This window comes from Peromyscus maniculatus, chromosome 2 (assembly GCF_049852395.1).
Source record: "Peromyscus maniculatus bairdii isolate BWxNUB_F1_BW_parent chromosome 2, HU_Pman_BW_mat_3.1, whole genome shotgun sequence".
In the NCBI taxonomy this organism is placed as follows: domain Eukaryota; kingdom Metazoa; phylum Chordata; class Mammalia; order Rodentia; family Cricetidae; genus Peromyscus; species Peromyscus maniculatus.
This window is the reverse complement of record NC_134853.1, coordinates 144,136,098-144,154,861: the sequence shown is the minus strand read 5'-3', so window position 1 is coordinate 144,154,861 and position 18,764 is coordinate 144,136,098.

The following is an 18,764-nucleotide window of genomic DNA, read 5'->3' as shown; positions in this document are numbered from 1 at the left end:
CAAATTTATCAGTGGTTCCTTTTAGGCCAATTATTTCATTAAAAACATTTCAATCTTTGGTCCATCTAGAATTTGCTTTGGTATAAGATATGACGTATGGATCTAATTTTACGTTTTCTCAATGGCTAATTGAGTGTCCTAATAATATTAATAAGCAGTTCATCTTCTCCTCAATGATTTTGTTTTCCTCCCCAACTTTATTACAGTACAATTGAGAAATGAACATTATACATTTGGGATGCATAATCTATTTTGATTTATGCATGCATTATGAAATGTTAAATCAAGTCAATTAATATATCCATCATCTCATTATTATTATGGTTTAAATATTAAATGTCCCTCACCGGGTCACACTTTGAATGTTTGGCCTCCAGCTGGTGACTTTATTTTAGGGAGTTCTGGGAACTGTAGGAGGCGGGGCCTACAGTCATTGGGGCGTGTCTTGTTGAGTCTATTCACTTGCTTCCTCCCATCTTTCAGCTGCTCCCATCTGCTGGCATGTGAGCCATGCTGCTTCCCCACTTCATGCTCCTGTCACCATGATGGATGTTTAAGAGAGTAGGGCCAAGCCAGGCAGTGGTGGTGCACGCCTTTAATCCCAGCACTTGGGAGGCAGAGGCAGGTGAATCTCTGTGAGTTCAAAGCCAGCCTGGTCTACAAAGTAAGTTCCAGGACAGCCTCCAAAGCTACACAGAGAAACCCTGTCTCAAAAAAACCAAAAATAAATAAATAAATAAATAAATAAATAAAGAAAGAATGTAGGGCCAAGCGTGTGTGGCCTGAGCCCTCTGAAACCATGAGCCCAAATCCGTATCTCCTTCTGTAGGTACAATACATCTACAGATGTAGTGAGCTGTTTCTGTCAGGAAACAACTTCATGATTTAAATGTGAAATGTCTCCCCACAGGGTCATGTGTTCCAACACTCAGTCCCTGGATGGTGACAGTTTTGGGAGGCTGTGGAACATTCAGGAGGTGGAGCCTCAATGGCGGCAATGGATCTCTGAGGGGCCAGCTTTGGGGGTTATAGCCTGCTGGTGCCTAGGCTGAGCTCTTAGCTTTCCTGTTCTAGCAAGATGTGAATGAGCTGAGACAAAAGAGAGCTGTTCTGTCAGCCGCTCCGCAGATGGGGCAGGGTCCACCGCTGTGTTTACCCTGTCACTGCCTAAACAAGTCCTTCCTGCCTTGAGCTGCTTCTTGCTACTGGCTGAGGCATTGGGTCACAGCAGCAAAAGTGACTGATAGTGCAACTGATACACTTCAAACACATTTTTGAGATGAGATCATTTATGTGCTAACCTCTTGGTGATTTTCGAATGCCCAAAGAGACCAGTCCATCCAAGTCCAGGTTGGTAAAGCCACGAGTTAATTGGGGTTATTTCTGGAGCATGGGTGGCACAGGCAGATGCATCCCTGAACAGTGCCCCCCCCCCCAGCACAGATGGCAACTCACGCAGGCGGCGTTTCCAGCTCCCTCTGCAGCCTGCAGGCAGCTGTCCCACCAAAGACTAGCCTCCCTTCACCCCCAAAGTTGTTCACTGCTTATATAACATCCAGGTGGGGGCACGTGGATCTCATCTCAGGCTCCTTGTGAACCTCCCTCCTAACCTCCAAGAGTGAATGTTTCAGCCTGGAAGAGACAGTTCCACAGTTCACGTGTTATTATTAACTGTAGTCACCCAGCTGACCCACAGGAAGGACCCATCATGCCTAAGAGAAGCAGCGTATCCACCCCTCAGTCCTGCCAACTACCCTTCTATTCTCTGTTTCTGGAAGTTCAGCTCTTCAATTCTAGGCATAAATGAAACCACATAAGGCTTTCCATGCCTGGCTCATTTCATTGGGTGTAATGCCTTCAACGTTCACCCATGTTGTTGTAAATGACAGGATTCCTGAGCTCCCTTCTATTTCCCAGTATGTCTCTGTAGGGCATTGTGGACTAAATGTGGGCGTTGCAAACTATTTGGCAACAGTAAAACATTTCTGAACTCATGGAGATTAACACTGATTAAAAATCTAACATGTAATGAATCCAGGGTACTTACCTGTATTGTGTCAGGGGACCTCACTGCGGCTGTGGTTCTGAGCACATGACATGGGCTTGTGTGCATGCGACTGTGCAGGCTGTCACAGCGTACAACACCAACGGACGTTGCCCGACACGCCTTGGCTCAGTGTGGAGACTATTCTTTTATGAGCTGCAGCGTTCTTTCCTGTATATACAGAGCTTTGGGCTCTTGTAGAAAGAGAATGGTTTCATTATGGAAATCAGGCTTTTAATATTTTCCTACCCCCTGTTCCTCAGCATGTAAGTTATCAAGTTGGTAGAGCTTTGGATATATTGTGTTAGAATGTTTGATTTTAAAAATTGCTGTTTGAGGTGCTGACTTGAATTTCATAAAAAAAAAATCAAATCATTAAATGAATTTTGGCTTGAGAGTGGAACAGACTTTCCAACAGTTTCTAAAATGGCCCTACACATACTTCTGCCATTTTGTGCTAAGTATTTATGCAAAACAGTGTTCTTAGCATTGGCAATTATAGATTAATAATACCAATCAACTCTGGAAAATATTCAAGATGCTCCATGTCCTTCAGCATCAGATCTAATTCTTTAATAAGAATAAGCTGGCACATGGAACTCAGTAGTATGTATATAAGTCATTAGTATGCATGTAACTCATTAGTATGCACGTTTGCGCACTGTCTTTAATGCAATGGTAAAATTCTATACGTAGTAAAGAATTGTTTTCAGATAAGCTTCTTTATGATTTATTATCAGTAAATGTTTGACTTATATACCTATTTTATATCCCCATATACCTAGGGTCTTGTAAAAGATTCTCAGGTGGAAAGAGGTTGTAAGTAGAAAAGAAGTCCGAAAACCTTGCTCTATTTAAAGGCTGAGGAGTGGGCTGGCGCCTGCCATCACCACTGCCATAAAAAGGCAGCCGTGGTGGTCTGCACTTATAATCCCAGTGCTGGGAAGGTAGACACAAGTAGATCCTGGGGCTCACTGGGCAGTCAGCCTAGCCTAATGGGTGATCCCCAGGTTCTGGTGAGAGACTGTCTCAAAAACAATGTGGACAGCTTCTAAGGAATGGTGATATCTAAGGTTGACCTCTGGCTTCCACACTCACGAACTCATGGGCACACACACTTATGCACATGTGCACTCGCACACACATATAAAGGCTGCATAGTATTCCATCATGCATACATTCCACATTTTACTAATCCATTCATCCGCGGATGGACACTCATTTTGCTTCTATGTCGTGGCTACTTTGATTGACGTGGGGGGTACCGATATCTCAATGCCTTTAGATGCATACTCAGAAGCAGAAATGCCAGATCATACGGTAGTTCTTTTTAAATTATTTTTGAGGAACTTCTGTACTATTTTCCATTCCAATTGTACCAATTTACATTCCCCTAATGTACAAGTGTTCCCTTTTCTCCACATTCTTGTCAACATTTGTTATTTCTCTAGCAGTTGTGAGGGGATATCTCACTGTGTTTCCCTGAGTAATTTTTTTTCACATACCCTTTGGAAATTTGCATTTTTTCCTCTGGATCCTCAATGATTGCTTGTGCACTCGAATGAGCATGTGCCTGCATGTATGCCTGTGTGCCCGAGTGCCCGTGTGTGTGTGTGTGTGTGTGTGTGTGTGTGTGTGTGTGTGTGTGAATTACCAGACCTTGAGCATGCTAAGTAACTGCTCTACTACTGAGTCCCATCCCTCCAGTCCCTCCCCAATGATTCCCAGTGCCAGCTCTATCATCAATGACATTGTCACACGGCTTTGGCCTTTTCTTTGCTTCACACTTTATTCTATTGATATGCTTCTATCTGTCTACAAGAGACCGCCCTAATTTTGTTAATTATTGAAGTGTCAGATGTGTTTAAATATGTGACAGGGCTGGCCTCCCCTCCAGTCTCTTCCTTTCAAAAATTTCCTGCCTGTTTGCACGCTTATATTTTCCCTATGAACTCTGAAGTCACCTCATGTTATTAAACATTCCTGCTTGTGTTTTTACTGAAACATAGAAAGGCTGTAGGTTAACTGGGAGAAACAGCTTCCTCACACTGATTCTCTTCAGCAAGATGTGAGATGTCTTTCCAGTCGATTGAGTCATTCTGTGAGTCCAGCAGCAGCAGTTTACAGTATATATATATATATATTTCTCTCTCTCTCTCTCTCTCTCTCTCTCTCTCTCTCTCTCTCTCTCTCTCTCTCTCTCTCACTCTCTCACTCTCCACATTCCAGGTATTTTATCTTTTTGGTTGCAATTGTAAATGTCATCTGTTTCCTCATTACATGCTCCAGCTGGTTGTCATTGTAAAATATGGAGGCCATTGAGTTTTGCATATCAATTTTGAAGCTGGTCATATCACTAAATTTCCATATTCCTGGTAGTCATGTTTCAGCCCATTCTTTTGGGTACAGCGTGGCTATGTTCCTGTCTTCTGGCAATAATGATAATCTTACTATTCTAATTTGCACGTGAACTTTCCCCCAAAGGCTCATGGTTGGACACTTGGTCCTCAGGTGGTGATGTATCGGAAAGGTGGTAGGTGCTCCAGTGTGTGGGGCCTGGCGAGTGGAAGTAGTTCATGGAGGGATGCCCTTGATTGGTATTGGGACCCTTGTCCCCCTGCTTTCTTCCTAGTTGCCATGACATAAGCAGCTCTTTTTACCCTGCCATACACGTCTGTCACAATGTCCTGTATGCCACATGCACCAAGTCAGGGGACCCAGTGATCACAGACTGAGATCTCTGAAACCCTAGGACACAATCATTTCTGCTTATAAGTTAATCATCTCGAGTGCTTTGCCATTGGGCTGGAAGCCGACTGACACGACTCAGCAATCTCTAGACAGCTACTTCTCAGCTTACATCTTGATAAGCTCACTGTACACTGAAAAGAGATAAGTCAAAATTGATTTATAGTACTATACCTGGTGTATCTCCTATCATAATCAGCAGCATAGTACACCGCCGAGTGGGAGTTATTTACTCTTGTGGTCATAGGAGTAATGGGGAGCTGCCGCTTAGGCCACTGCCTAGCATGGCAAGAAAATATCCTGTCACACATTGTGAGTCCAGGAGTGCTAAACGTATAGTCTACATACATTTCCTAGTGGATTCACACGGCCTAGTGGATGCACTGTGAAGTCAAAAGTCCTAAACTGAACTGTAAGAGTGGTTTGGTATGTGGTCTAATGTTTTTTCTTATCTTATTGCATTAGCCAGTACTTACAGTGTAAGTACTTGTAGAGGGAAGGGTGGAGATACTGGGCGCCCTAGTCTTGTCCTAACTTTAATGGGAACACTTTTAATATTTCCTCATTTGAAGTTAATATATACATCATATCATATATCATATCAGAAGTAGCTATTGGTTCTTATTTCAAGAAGTTTTTAAAAACTTAAGAATGGCTACTGTATGCAGATGAATTATGCTTAATTCCTCTAATGTAAGTTAACAGTTTTCCTGATACCTACTAATCTCCCTCCCTCCCCTTTCTTCCCTTCTCTTCCTTCCTCTTTCCTTCCCTCTCTCCCTCCCTCCTTCCTAGGCAAGGTCTCATGTAACCCAGGCTTGCCTTGAGCTCTGTGTATAGTCAAGGATGACCTTGAACTTCTCATCCTCCTGCTTCTGCTTCCCAAGTGCTGAGGTTACAGGCCCATGGCACCACACCCAGTTTATGTGGTGCTGGGGCATGAATCCAGGGTCCTGTGCATGATGGACAAGCTCTCTACCACTGAGCTACGACCTCAGCCCTGCAGAGCATTTCTTTGGCTCCAGTGGTTCATGGTGTACTTTCTTCTGTGCTGCAGGATTCTGTTACTGTTTCATTTAGATTTGTTCCGATGAAATTCATGAGTCAGATTGCTATTTGACTCTCTCTCTCTCTCTCTCTCTCTCTCTCTCTCTCTCTCTCTCTCTCTCTCTCTCTCTCTCTCGTGTGTGTGTGTGTGTGTGTGTGTGTGTGTGTGTGTGTGTGTGTGTGTGAGAGAGAGAGAGAGAGAGAGAGAGAGAGAGAGAGAGAGAGAGAGAGAGAGAGAGAAGGAGGGAGGGGTTGCTATCATGTTTTTGCAGTTGGGCACTACTATTAGTATTAATACTGTGCTCACTTTATGAACAGAATCTAGCAACTTCCTTTTTTTTTTTTTCAGTGCCTTGCAACATTTTAAACAGTGCTTGGAGAGATCCATTTGCAGGTCCCAGCTTCATCCCGCTCCTGGCCTGTGGGGAGAGGTCTCAGTGACTTACTTAGCTCCATCACTTTTGCAGTTATCCAGAAGTGCAATTTACCACAGATCCCAGGGCCAGGACTTCCGAGGTCCTTCCTCCCCGAATCCTGGACCGTGAGCTAGGCAGCCTGTCAGCCTTCCAAATGAAAAGGTCAGCGCAAAGCTGCATGGAGTGTACAGCTCAGGGAACAAAGGCCCGGGCTTGTCAGCGAGAATGTCCTTAGGCTGTGAGGTGGGCTACCGAGGCTGGCTGGGCGCCTCTTGCTGCTGTCTCTCCTCCCTTGCTGGGTAGCTGGGCTGCCCCAAGCCGCTCTCCACAACAGCAGCCCTGACATTTCTTCCGTCTTTGAGTTTCTAGGTGGCCGCAGGGCTTCTGTGTGTTCTTGGTCACTCCACCTTTTGTTGGGGCACACTGTGTCCAGTGACCAGCAGCAGGTGAGCAGTATCTAATCTTTTCTATTTTGCCCAAGGAAGCTTCTGGCTGGCACTCCATAAACCCCACCTCATAAGCTGTGGGTATCTCTCCCCACCCGCCCTGTCCTCCCTCCTGCTCCCGCCCCTTCAAGCCTGCTGGCACAGTTTAATTTCCAGCCCTGGTATTTCTTCCTAGCCCGTGACAACCTCAGGTGGAAGCAATTTCACCGTCTTGTAACTCACCGGGTCATTATAATTAGTATCCGGGCACCTGGGGCGAGGGCGGAAGGAACAGAAGAGAGTCGATCCAGCCAGGCGGAGAGCAGCCTTGGTGGACGGGAGGTGTGGGTACCCCCTCCTCTGCTTCAGCTTGTCACTAGGAGTTTCCCAGGGTCCTGGATTCACTGGCTCTTGCTCCCCTTCGCCTGGTAAGTGGGAAATCTGTGAGGTCAGGGTGGGCAAGCATGGTCTTGAGTGCCCACAGCAGTTGTCTATGACTTGAGAGTGGGGTTCTAGGAGTCCACATGTGAGGCCTGGGTCAGGAGAGGGACTCTGGAAGGAGAAGAGGCTCCATACCTCTTCTGCCTTCTGCCCCCAAGGGTCACTAGCCAAGAATGTGCCCTCCTGGCCCTGGGTCACTGCATCTCAGAGCCAGAGCCTACGGGGCTACTGGCAGCAATAGTGAGCACACCCAGGTATGACAAGGAGTGAGTGGGTGTGAACCTAAGAGAAACTCGTGTGTGTGTGTGTGTGTGTGTGTGTGTGTGTGTGTGTGTGTGTGTGTGTGTAGCATGTACTCATGCATATCAGGAAGCAAAACGACCCCTTATATAGGGGAAGGGAAGAAAGGTGCTTGAGGGTCAGGATGTTGGACCAGTGTCTCAAAGTTCAGAAGAGACCCAGCAGGATGGAAGTAACCCCAAGAAGCCTGGAGTTGGAAGGGTGGGTCTCTTTTCCAGCTCACATGACTCAGTTCCCATAACTCTCAGTCTGAGTTTTCAGGTTAAATATTCCAGATTCGGCTAGAGAGTGATGGCCCAGTGGTTAAAACACTGGCGGCTCTTCCAAAGGACTTCAGTTCCATTTCCGGCACCCATGGCGCAGCTCACAATCATTCGTAACTCCAGTCCCAAATGATCTGCTGCCCCCTTTTGGCCCCCATGGGCACTGCATGCCTGTGGTGCACAGACACAGGCAAAACACCCACCCCACATAAAATAAAAATAAAGGGAAAGACAATTTTAAATTCCAGATTCTTCGGAGATTCACTCTGCCACTCATTCATCCATTTGATATTTACTGAGCCCTTGCTGTGTGGCAGGCAGAGTGCCAGCACTACAGATACGGCAGTTATCCAATGAGACATGTTTCTTTCACATCTAATCTGGTAGGGGTGGAATAGTCTCGGCTTCCTCTGAGTTAGGTGTCTAATCAGCTATAGTTTAGGGTGGGATGGGGTTGTGAATCAGCAAGTCACCCCCAGTTGCTCTAGGGCAATAATCAAAATAACCCATAAAATATACATTAGTTCTTGATTGACATCCCAGAAAGCAGGCTGTGAGCTTAACAGAAGAAGCATGACCAGGCACATAGGCAGGAGGCATTTGATCTGAAGAGACTGTGTATCCTCAAGGGGTCCACTCCACCACATCTCCTGGCCGGTCTCTCTGCATCCTCTCCTACCAGAAGCAGGCCCAGTGGCCGAGTCAGTCACAGGGCGTGGGGCTAGGATAAGGGACACACCTGCCCCCCCACCCCCTCCCCTCCTCGGCCCCCCTTCACTCTGCTCCCTTCTGCTCCATAGATAGGGACTGGAAGCTCCTTCTGGGATCTGCCCTGGCCGGAGCCAGCCCAGCACTCAGGGCAGCCTTGGTTAGGGATGTCAGTATCTGCTACCCACATCCCAGCTTTGACCTCCTCTCAGAGGTCAAGTCTGTCTTGTTCACTGTCCTCCCCCACCCCCCCAACTGTCCAGCTCAGAAGGCTCCCCGGCTTCCCTCCTATATCTACCTTTCTATCTTGGGGTTTTTCTGGTCCTTGAAAGGACTCCCCAGAAATTTCCCTGATCAGTCACTGCTGAGGGATTCCCACTTGATTTAGTCTGCACTCAATTCAAGAGGCCTGGGTCACCATCCCTCCCGGGCAGATCCTTGTAAAGGGACCACTTATAATAATACCATTGTTCTCTGCAGCCTGGGGGAGGGGGGCAGGCTGAGCCCCCAATGAAGCAGGTCTGCCATTAGAACCCTGCAGAAACAAAGTAATAGCCTGTACAGAGAGCCATTTGTAATGTTGCTATAATTCCCATGATTCATTAAACAGAAATGGAAAATGATAACATTTCCCCTGGAAAGAACCCTCTTCGCGGAGCCGCACGCTGCGTTAGCTGGGCTCAGCTATTTGATTGACTAAGCATCTTGTTGTGCTGATGTGAGGAAGGCTCATACTCGGCGCCATTTGCTTTTACATCAGCTGAGGAGGAAGCAGGAGAAGGGGTCCCGGGTGGAGGCAGGGTTTGACCTTGGAAATGGATTTACTGTTCCACCTTGGGTAGATCAGTTTGGCGTCTTTTGCAGGGTGAGGTCATTTAGGGCTGGGGGGCCATTGGACCAAGACCCATTCAGCTTCCTTTCCTCTAGGGAGGAAGCACCAGGCCTGCCTTGGGTCTGCCTGTGTCGTGAGTCCCAGGCTGACCCTACTCAGTCTCAGGGGGTATCCACTTCGGGAGGTCACACAGCATCCAGCCCCCCTCAGCACAAGCCCTGGTAGCCCTGGCCACTTGCTCATCTCCTCCTTTGCTTCCTGGGGCCTCACGCTGCCCACTGCTCAGTCTCCAGTTTGGAACCTGGATATGGCCTTGCCTCTCTCTTTCTAGGTAGCAGCCAGGTCCTGGGGCGTTTCGGCACAGAGGCCTCCAATACCTTTCTGACACCTTCTATCCCTTCACATGCCTGTTCTGGCTCAGCCCGCCATCTCCTGACATGCCTTCCCTCACTCCCCTGCCTGTCTGCCCAGCAAGGCCTCTGCAGGGATCAGGGCCACTGTCCTGAAAGGCCACCTCACAAGGCCTGCTCCTCATGGTCTCACTCCAGAAACTACCGGGTGTGTTCAGGGAGCCTTCACTTCTAGCCACTCCCGGTACTGGCCTCCCTCTCCTGTATACCTCAGGCTTTAGAGAACTCCCAGGGTCCTGAGGGTCCCTCATGCTTTCTCTCTACATGTCCCCAGGCAGACACACTCCTGCCTCCCTTTGTCCCCTGAAAGTCCTGACTTGCTCCAGCCTGTGAGGTCTCTGTGAGCACAGGGCTTGAATCACACTTACTTCTGGGTTCACAGCCAGGATTTGGTTGGGCGTGTGGCAGTTTCTCAAGAGAGACTCAAGAGACTCCTGTTGCCACACTCTCCTCAGGAGGAAACTGAGAGTCAGTGACAGAGCTTGGATGACTTTCCAGGTCTCTCAGGTGACAAACGTGGCCCCAGCTGTGGTGGCGGAGGGAGCAGATCCCCCAGATTTCCCAGGTGCCTCTCCTGAGCTGGTCACCGTCCAGTGATTAGGCCTATGTTGATCCAGTGCTCAGGCCATAACGTGGCCCACAGTTTCCTGACTCAGACCTGCCCTGAAACTTTCTGGCCACCCCACCCTGTAGAGTGACCTTCCTAGAAATGCTATTGACCAGAAGTCGGGCGTGACCGAGCCCAGCTGGGAGTCCCTCCTCTTCCTGTGATGCCGGGAGCAGAGCCACTCACTGGGACTGGAGAACAGGACTCAGGAGTGGGACTCCGGGCCTAGTAGATGCAAGGGTGCTGAGACTGTGCAAGCCCCACCCCCTCCTCTGTGATTGCCATCCCCGGTGCTCCTTGTGAGTCAGCAGAGCCCAGAGAATGCCCAGCATCCTGAACGGACCCTAGCCATGAGCCCACCCCAGGCAGGGGTATAGGAGCTAGGCCCTCCCTAGCAGAGCTAAACCCACCCTGGCTAGGTGTTCGGAAGCGCTGGACGAGTTTACAAGGGGAAAAGCTGGTCTCTGCCCGGTGCCAGAGTGAGCCCTTCCTTGTGGTCCTCCAGGAATATTTCTAGAATACTCCCTGGGGTGGGGAGGTCCATCCCTAACCGAGTTCTGGATCTAAACACCAGGATCCAAGTACAAGTAGCTTATTGTAGAGGTGACCAGGAAATGCGATGGGGACAGGCCAGTGAGGCAAGGTGGAGGAAGAAGCTACAGAACGTCATGTGTTTTACCTTGTCACTGTGGGCGTTGAGGGTGTAATTCGGCAGGTGGCAGTGTGGTCTTGCCCGCCGAGCCTCTCGGTCACTGGTTGTATGACCCTTGGGCATATTTAGCCCTGTGCACGGGGGTGGGGTGGGGGTGGGGGTGGGGCGCTCCTCCACCAGAAAGCATCACGGGTGTTGGGGTGAACTGGAGGATCTGTCACCCCTGGCCTTGCTCCCCTACTGTGTTAGGCACTGCCCACCTTCAGCAGTTTTTCCCAGGACACTGGTGCCCTCAGCTCCGCCCTGCCCAGACTCTCTCACCTCATTCCACCGACTGTGCCCACAGCTTCTAGCTCGTGTCCCCTCCAGGCCACACTGTCAGCACCTCCCTGCAGCCTGGCTCCCCGGGAGTTTCTGTCACCTGCTTTGGCTCCTTCCGCCTGGGCTTTTTCCTTTGCAGCTGTCAGCATGAGCTTTCTAACTCCTCTTATTGCCCTTGTTACACTCGCAAGTGTGATCGTGGATGGGCAGTGCTGTGTCTTCTTACAGACCAGGCTCAGAGGGTGAGACCCAGGGATACTTCTTAGTGCCTGTGCCCCAGCACTTAGCAGACGGGACAAGGACCTTTCCATTGCTAAGAGTTAATATTCTGACCCGCCCCTTGAAATCCCACCCCTTGGGGCCACCCTTCGTCTTGATGTAAAAGCCTCATTTTAAGGAAAAACTCTTCCCCTTCCTCTCTTTCCATTCCCACGAGGTGTGTGCACCTCTGCTTTCTCTCCCTTCTCTTCCTTCCTTGTCTCCCTCTTTCTATCTTTCTCTTCATCTCTCTATTATAATAAACTCTCCACGTGGATACAGCGCCTAGGTGTGAATGACTTTCTACGCCCCACCCACCCACCGCTGCATCTGCCCAGCATGTTTTCTATCACATGTGGGGTACCCTAGCCTGGCCAGCTGGGGGTTCCCCACTTGTGCAAATTCATAACACTAAGATCAGTACCTGAGAAAGTCAACTTGAAGGGAGACAAGGCTTATTTCAGCTCACGGGTTCAGAGGTTTCGGACCCTGGTTGTTTGACCCTGAGGTGAGGTGGAGCGTTGTGGTAGGAGAACATGGTAGAGGAGGCTGCTCACTTTATGGAAGTCAGGAAGTAGGGGCGGGTAGTGCAGGACCCAATATCCTCTCCATGGCCCACCCTCAGTGACATCACTTCCTGCCCGAGGCTCATTTCCTAAAGATACCACCGAGCCAATAGTACCACAGGCTGCTGTAGAACCTCCTGACAGGGAGCAGTTTAAGGGAGGGAGGTCTAGTTTGAGGGCATGCAGTCCATTATGGTTGGGAAGGATCTCCTTGGTAGCAGGAGTGTGCAGCCAGGACACTTTTGGTGGAAGAGTAGAGTGGACATGGGCTATAAGAGTGGGCTGAGCTATAAAATATAAAACCCCAGGTCCTGTCCCTGTGCCCCATTTCCTCTAGCTAGGTGCCAACTCCTAAAGGTTCCATAACCTTCTAAAGTAGAGGACTGAGTGTTTAAACACACAAGACTTGAGGGGCGGGCGTTTCATTTAAAATGCGACTCCTGGAGACCCAGTCTACAGCCCATGGCTTTGGGGACCATCACAGGAGGCACCCAGTACACATCAACTGGTCTGACCTAGCAAAGAGAAGCTGGCTCCATCTCTTCTCTGTTTGGCAGCCTTCCTGGCTCTCTAGTGACCTGAGAGGCCTGTGCTCCTGACTCCAACATACCACACAGCAGGCTCTGACCCCGAGGACCTCTCCAGACATGAGTTCCAAAATGTTCTCTCTCTCCCAGGTCTCCATCTGGCCATGCAGGAGCCCTGTGCATTCCTTCCTGAGATCTAGTGGGGTAGTAAGCTGCAGGCCAGGCTGGCAGGTGAGGGGTGAGGCGGGCTAAAGTGGCAGGAAGGTAGGGAGCCAGCCTCAGTGGGGGACCAAGGACAGCCGAGAGCTAATGTCCCACCGCAGACATCTGTAGCCCAGTGCTCAGAACACCTGGGATATGTTGGTCTCACTGGGGCTCTGCTGAAGGAATACAGCCTGGCTTGTACACATCAGCCACTTCCTGTCATTTCCCACATCACTTCCTCTATGAAGTCTGCACCGATTCTGCCCACAGGATGGACTGTCTTCTTTGATGTCTTAACATTTGGGATTCCTATTGGACTATCTGTGTTCCCTTAGAAAATGAGCACTTACAACATGCAAACTCGCATGCCAGGAGACATCTGCATACTTTATCTCGTTTAATGGATATGTTATTTCAATATTTTTACGTTGTTGAGAAACATAAGACAAGTACATAAAATATAACAAGTAATTAGAAAGGCGCCATACACGTAAACAATAGTCTGGTAGAAATAGAACTTTATAATTGATGTGATAACAGAGAAATTAAGTGATTGATTTTTGGTCATGCAGGAAATAAACAGAATTGGAATTTGAACTCCAGAGTGGCTGGCTTAGGTATGTGCTCCCACTACCCCATAGCTACTAAATAAAAATACACAACGCTCAGTTTAATGTGAATTTCAGGCAAACTATAAATAACTTTCTAACAAGTTTTCTGAAGTCCCCATTTCATGGAGTGCTATGGTGTAGGCATGTGTCCACCGTGTTGAAGTCTGGTCCTCAGGGTGGCGTTACTGGGCTGGGGGGAGCTGATGAAAAACCTTTAGGATGTGGGACTAAGTAGGTGGTCCTTAGGACATTGGAGGGTCCCTTGGATGGAGACTGTGGGACCCTGGGCTGCTCCTTTTCTCCTTTGCCCCCTGCTTTGTGATGTCATGGTTTCCTTCTACTGTGTCTTCCAACCAGGATAACCCCCTCCGCCCTGCCTTATGTGAGAGCAAAGAGACCATGGTTTACAAACTGAAACAGTCCAAACTATGAGCCGTGGGGAACCTTTCTTCCCATACATTAATTCTCTCAGATATTTCTTTATAGTGATGGAAAATAGACCAATACATGGAGCATCCTATGTGGGCCACGGTCATGGTCTTTCTGCACAATGACTGAGTCCAGGGCTCCCTTTCTCTTTAGGCTGATCTTCTAGGAGACACCTTTGCCTTGTTCACACCTGGGGTCCCCACATACACCCCAGGCCAGGCTTCGATGGTGCTTACTAATGCTACATGTGTGGGCTGGATGCCAGGCAAGACTCTGGCCAGTTTTGATGGACCTTGGTCTTATTCTTTCCTTAGCAGACCCTGGGTGTTTTCAGAGATAAAGGGCAGTTGGCATTTCTTCACCCTGACCCTGATCTGCTCCAGCTCTGCCAGCTGTAGAGATAAGAACCCATCCTGCAGGATTAGCTGGGGGCAGAACTCTGGCCCTGATCTGAACGTGGCCTTCTGCCCCAGGGGCATGTGAGGACCACGAGCTGAGGCATGCTGCTTCCATTTTACAGAAAAGGAAAGATGAGCTAGATGAATAGAAATGGGTTAAGTCATAGGAGCTAGCTATAAACAAGCCTAAGCTATCGGCTGAGCTTTCTTAATAAGTCTCCGTGTGGTTCTTTGGGAGCTGGCAGGCAGGACAGGAAAATCTGCCTACAGGGTGTTCTGTGCACTCCTACATCTGTACCATTCAGAACACGCCTGGAGTATGTCCACTTCTGAGCCCTCCACAGGGGGGACCTGTACACACTGGAGGATGTCCAGAGGAGCTACTGAGGAAGGTTCTTAGGAAAGGTGGACAGCGAGCTGTGCTTCTCACCGTGGCTGTGGGGGGCCGGGCAGAGGCTCTCTGTATCTGCCAGGGTTCTGTGCTCTCAGATCTAACTCACTGCTGATTAAAAATACGTGGAAAAGATTTGCATCTGTGATGAACATGTACAGACTCTTTCCCTTGTTTATTTATTGTTTATACCTAAACTATATGGTATGACAGTTATTTATGTAGCACGTACATTGTATTAGACATTTTCAGTAATCTAGAGATGTTCTCAAGCATGCAGGAGCATGTGGAGGTTACAAAAGATACTGTGCCATTTCATGTAAGTCATATGGTGTGGGGCATGTCTCAGAGCCCATCCCCACGATACTGAAGGACGACTGTACTCTATCCAGCTCAGGGTTGGGGGTCATGACAAAGGCATGCCCCAGGCCATCATCTCCCATACTGGGGTTTCCTCTGGTAACCAGAAGCCATGAAATGATGTGTTTCAGTTCCCTGAGTCAGAAATGGACAGGCTGCAGGGGGAGCAATCTGCCTTCCACATACAGCTGCTCAGGCCAAGGCTTGACTCTTCATCTCCCCCTGCCTTCCCCTCAGAACAGTTTGGTCTGACCCAAAGCAGTCCAGGCAGGGTTGGTGACCCTAGGGAAAAGAGGGGAGAAAACCCCATCTCCCACCTTCTGGAGACTCCAGGACCCTGCCGCTTCCTAGAGCTGGCTGTATCCTGTACACTTGTCCCACACTACCTGTCCCTCAGCTCAGCTCACTTCAAAGTTTATTTATTGATTTATTTTATAAATAATATCTTTCTATTTAACCCAGGTTTGTTTTAAACTCTCCAGCTCAGATGATCCTCCTGCCTCAGCCAGCCAAGTAGCCGGGACCATAGGCGTGCACTACCTGGACAAGCTCTTCTGAAACATGAGATATCTTTCTAGGTGTTGGTGAGCACAGCATACGAAAGGCCTTGTTCCTCTTGAGCCACCCTCTGGGAGACAGGGGAGAGGACACAGCCACTAGAAAGTGAAGTAAGAGCTTGTCAGTTGTGATGAGTTTCGTGGAGAAAAATGAAGAATTTAGGCACATGACGAGACAAGACCCCCAGCCATGGACTCGGAGCTGGGGCAGAGTCTACCCTAAACACCATAACTTCAGCATTCTGTGTACCGTGCACTGTCACCAGCCAGGCTCCGCCCTAGCTGTCCCCATAGTGTCCCCAGTAATCTCACAAGGACCCTGGGAGTTTGACACCTGCTTCTAAAGGAAACTGGGCCTGGAGAGGTCATGACACTGTCCAGGTGTGACAGACGACAGTGCCCGATTCAGTCCGATCAGAAGCTCCGCCACGGCACTCTAAATTCTTCCAAGTCTTTCCAAGTGGGAAGGCCAAGCCACCATTTATCTTTATTCTGTCTCCACTTCAGGGGGATTCGAATTCAGGCCCCTGAGGAGTCTTCTGGAAGGTAGTCCTACGATCAGAGCTTCTACTTGGGTGTGGTGGTGCCTGTCATCCCAGCACTCCAGACACGGAGGCAGGAGGATCATGAGGTCCAGGCCAGCTTGGGCTGTGTAGTGAAGTACTGCCTCAGAACACAAAAACAGAATGAGACCTATCAGTCCTCCCCATATTTCTCTTGAGTCTTCATGTCTTTGCAGTTAGGTTCTCTGTTTTCCAGGGTCTAGGCGCCCTCAGGGAGCTTGGAATTTCCATGAAACCATACCAATTTCTGCCTACCATCTTGCCGCCCACCCCAAAAATACTTCTATGATTGAGTCCTTGATAAGAGCCTGTCTGTCTCTCTGCCTAGTCATCAAAGAGCTCCTTCATCCCATTTCCTCAGTTGCCTCCTATATGGGGTTAAATGTATCCCCTGTGACCAATGACATGGGTTGATGTTGCCGCCCCTGGTCCCTCAGAATGTGACAATGTTTGGAAAAAGCACCTTTTGTTTTTGTTTTTGTTTTTGTTTTTGTAGACAGGGTTTCTCTGTGTAGCTTTGGAGCCTGTCCTGGATCTCACTTTGTAGACCAGGCTGGCCTCAAACTCACGGAGATCCACCTGCCTCTGCCTCCCGAGTGCTGGGATTAAAGGCATGTGCCACCACTGCCCGGTGGAAACAGCACTTTTTGAAGAGATGATTAAGTGAAATGTGGTTCTTAGGGCGGGCCCTAATCCAATCTGCCGTCTTTAAAACAAGAGCGTAGAGGGTTCGGAATAGAGCTCAGCGGTACAAGGTTTGCCTAATGTGCAGGAGGCCCTGGCTTCAATCAAAAAGAGGAGGGAAGGAAATCAGGTGGACAGGCCGGAAGATGTGAAGGAAAGGAGGGAGGGAGGAAGGGAGGGAGGAAGAGATTGGGAGTCTGACAAGGATCAGAGAGGGGTCTGTGGGACAAACGAGTGTGGTCCTCAGCTCTGGCAGCTACTTCTTGCCCTTTGAATATAGTCACATGACTTCTCCACATCATTGTGTAGCAATTTCCTCTGATTTGAATGAAATATTCCATTCCAGAGAGAAGCTCCCTAAGACTCATGAAGTTATAAAGAGAGACTCCTTAAAGCTCAGGAAATAAACAACTCACAAGTCTTAGGAAGTCCCTGAAACTTATCACAAGGCCCCTCCCTCGACAAAGTTATGTAAGTAGTAAAGACTGCTGAGGAGAAGAGATTCTTCTATCTGTTGAGCTGCCTGTAGGTTGTGCAGAAGGTTGCGGCTTTCATGATCTGAGGGTGGATTGGATGGTGCAACTGCCTTTGCATCATCCATGCCTCTGTGAATAATCCCTCACCCATACTTTGGTAAGGAACCCTAATAAACTAATAAGTTCACCAAATTGGACCAAATTTGGTGGTATAATGACTTAGGTTTGTTATTGGTGCTCTATCCAGTAGATACTTATTCATATCTCCCAGATACAGTGTCCCACAACACATACCTGACTGTTTCTTCTACACCCATTTCATGGTTTGCTGGGAGGACCTAACAGATAAGCCTGTAGGACCCATTTGTACACGGTGATTAGTGACACCACGTGACTCTAGCCTGTTATTTGTCCCCAGGTCAGCTGACCAGCATGCCAGGCATCTGGGTCACCACCCCATTCTCCCTTTCTTCTGGGCCTGGCCAGCCCCCAGCCCCTGGATTCTGCCTCTCTGTCACCCGAGTCCCACCTATCAATGCATCTGTCTGCTCTTTTATAGACAGTCTCTGACCTACGGTGGTTCAGCTTCTAACTTTTAACTTAACTGTGGTGCGAAAGTGATTCATATTCAGGAGCAGCTCCACTTCTGTAGAGAATTTTGATTTTGCCCACCTAGCAGTTTGCAGCATACTTCTCTTTCTTGATGCAGGCCAGCAGCAGTAATGGCAGCAACAGGCAGCCACATGCTGATGAGGGAAGACAGCTGATGTTCTCCAGTGGCTTCGTACTAAGCTGTGACACTCAGCAGGACAGGTACATTTTTATAGGTCTCTGATCACGTCCACCTATGACAGGCTGTAATTCGCACTGTAAGTGGAGGGGCATCTGTGTATATAGGAAATTATATCCCCATCCATAGAGTCCCTTGAATATAGTCCATCTCCCACACTTCCTTATTTTCTCTTTGAGTCAGATTTCTAGAAGAAAGAGCCTAGACACAGTTCATTCACTTTCTGACTTTGTTTGCAGCTGCCCACCTTGGTAAGTTCCTTTCTTTCTCTGTGCCTTGGTTTCCTTGCCTGTAAAGTGGCTTTCATAGTCGTCACCTCACCAGCACAGAAAAAGAATTAAGGAGTTCATGAGTCACACACACACACACACACACACACACACACACACACACACACACACACACACACACACACACGGTGCAGCCCGGCACAGACAGGAACAGTGGATTGTAGAAATCACTTCTGTTCATGCTGCTTTGTTTCTCTCTGATAATCCTCACCTCCCATGGTGTCCTCAGCCCTCAGCTGGCTGTAACCTAATTCCTCCCCCTCCCCCTACCAAACACTCTCCAGTTTGAACCACCCACTACCTCCCAGTGGCCACCTTCCAGGCATCAACTTCTCAGCAATATTTGGCAGGACAGGAAGTGATGGGAGAAGGTGGTGGCAGCAGAATCCCAGGGGAACACAAGCCCAAGGCCAGGAGAGCTCATGGGACAGCCTTATGGGGAAAGG